At 42.8% G+C, this 2500-nt stretch overlaps 1 protein-coding gene across 1 annotated transcript in view; it reads right to left on the bottom strand.

The window, feature by feature from the left end:
* Positions 1 to 2500, bottom strand: part of LOC125042467 — a 36586-nt gene that overhangs the window by 20621 nt on the left and 13465 nt on the right. The window lies entirely within an intron of this gene.

Genomic DNA, 2500 nt, shown 5'->3' with positions numbered 1-2500 from the left:
AATAATAATAATAATAATAATAATAATAATAATAATAATAATAATAATAGTAATAGTAAGAAGAAGAAGAAGAGAAAAACCTTAACATGTAATGTCATGTTACACCAGCTCAGAGATAGAGATAATATTTCAGCATTCCCTGCCGGTGATACTTCTCGCTCAGAAGAAAAACGCAATCGGCTGGTATCTTTAACATTTAATTTTGTCCTCCAAAACTAAATAAGATTTTCTGTTTTCTTTGAAAGAACCACACTTCCGTTTTCTTTATACTCTTTTTAGGGTAACTGTTTAAATTTCTTTGAAAGTTTGGCGTCATTTCGGAGAGAGTGAGAGAGAGAGAGAGAGAGAGAGAGAGAGAGAGAGAGACAGTGGCGGGGAGAGAGAGAGAGAGAGGGAGAGAGAGAGAGAGAGAGAGAGAGAGAGAGAGAGAGAGAGAGAGAGAGAGAGAGAGAGAGAGAGAGAGAGAGAGACAGAGAGAGAGAGAGAGAGAGACAGGAGATGGAGAGAGAGGGAAAGAGAGAGAGACTAATTAAGATTTTCTGTTTTCTTTGAAAGAACCCCTTTTCCGTTTTCTTTTATGTCGTTTCAGAGTAACTATTTGATTTTTCTGTGGAAGTTTGCCGTCATTTTAGAGTGAGTGAGTAAGAGAGATGGATAGATAGATAAAGAGACACACACACACACACACACACACACACACACACACAGAGAGAGAGAGAGAGAGAGAGAGAGAGAGAGAGAGAGAGAGAGAGAGAGAGAGAGAGAGAGAGAGAGAGAGAGAGAGAGAGAGAGATGGAGTGAGAGAGAGAGAGAGAGAGAGAGAGAGAGAGAGAGAGAGAGAGAGAGAGAGAGAGAGAGAGAGAGAGAGAGAGAGAGAGCGAGAGAGGGGGGAGTCTGGAGAGAGTGAGTGTGAGAGAGAGGGGGGGGAAGGGAGGGAAACAGAGAAAGATAGCGAGAGAAATGGAGAGAGACACAGAGACAGAGACAGAGGAGAGAAGAGGAGAGAGAGAGAGAGAGAGAGAGGGGAGAAGGGAGAGAGAGGAGGAGAGAGGAGCGAAGAGAGAGAGAAGAGAGAGGGAAGGGTGGGGGAGGGAGAAAAAGGAGAGAGAGAGGAGAGAGAGAAAAGGGGGAGGAGAGACAAAATTTCACACACAGAGACAGACACGAGACAGAGACAGAAAAGAGAAAGAGTGATGAGACAAAAACAGCGACAGACACAGACAGAGAAACGCAAAAGCAGACAGAAACAGAAACAGAGAAACAGAAGGACAGAAGACCAGAGATAAAGTTCGAATATGCAAAGGGAGACACAACAAGAAGCAAACTACTTCGAGACAAGATCATCGCCCGTGAAAGAGAGCGTAATCACACACGCGCGCACAAAGGGCAGCAAAGAACGGTGTGCGGGAAGACCCCTCGAGGGAACGGACAAAACTTACGCCGTTGTTTAAAAGGAAAAAAAAAAAAAAAAGAAAGAAAGAAAAAAACAAAAAAATAGGAAGATAAGACAAATAAAGAATTAAAAGACCTAGAAAAAGAGGCAAATCATAAAGTATTTTTTTTCCTTTTCTTTTCTCTCTCTTTCAATCTTTCTCTCTCTTTCGGTCTCTCTCTCTCATTTTTTCTTTCTCTCTCTTTTTTTCTCTCTCTCATTCTTTAGTTTTCTCGTCCCCCCCTCTCTCTCTCTCTCTCTCTCTCTCTCTCTCTCTCTTTTATATATATACATATTATATATATTTTATATGTATATGTGTGTGTGTGTGGTGTGTGTGTGTGTGTGTGTGTGTGTATGTGTGTGGTGTGTGTGTGTGGGGTGTGTGTGTGTGTGGGGTGTGTGTGTGTGTGTGTGGGGGTGTGTGTGTTTTGAACCCCCCCCCCCCCCCTTCCCCCCCCCCCCCCTTTTCTCTCTTCTCTCTCTCTCTCTTCTCTCTTCTATTCTCTTTTCTCTCTTTTTCTCTCTCTCTCTCTCTCTCTCCATCCATCCATCTCTCTCTCCCCACACATCAATACAGCTGAAGCTTTGTGAATAATTGAGATCTTGAACACACGAGAATGGCTGAAGCTAATGTATTAAAGCCTCAAGTCAAGTGATTGTGCATCTCGGGAGATCTCGCGTTGTGGTAGTGGTTGTGATGGTGATATTGGCGGAAGTGATGATGATGATGATGGGATGGTGATGTTGGTTGAAGTGATGGTGAGATGGTTAGGATGTTGGCGGTAGTGATGGTGATGATGATGGGATGGTGATGTTGGTCACGATGGTTATATTGGAGGTAATGATGGTGATAGGTGTTAGCTGTGATGAGGGTGGTGATTATGATAATAATGATATTTATGGTAGAGAGGGTGATGGTGTTGATGGTAATCATGATAATAATGCTGTGGCAGTGATGATAATGACTGATTATGATGATGGTGGCAGTGGCGGTGATGGTGCAAATGATGGTGCAGATGATGGCGCTGATAATGATGATAAGTGATAAGAAAAAGCTAATGAAGA

Source organism: Penaeus chinensis, chromosome 32 (assembly GCF_019202785.1).
Source record: "Penaeus chinensis breed Huanghai No. 1 chromosome 32, ASM1920278v2, whole genome shotgun sequence".
In the NCBI taxonomy this organism is placed as follows: Eukaryota; Metazoa; Arthropoda; class Malacostraca; order Decapoda; family Penaeidae; genus Penaeus; species Penaeus chinensis.
The sequence above is the reverse complement of the archived record's forward strand: the minus strand, read 5'-3'. Positions and strand labels throughout refer to the sequence as shown.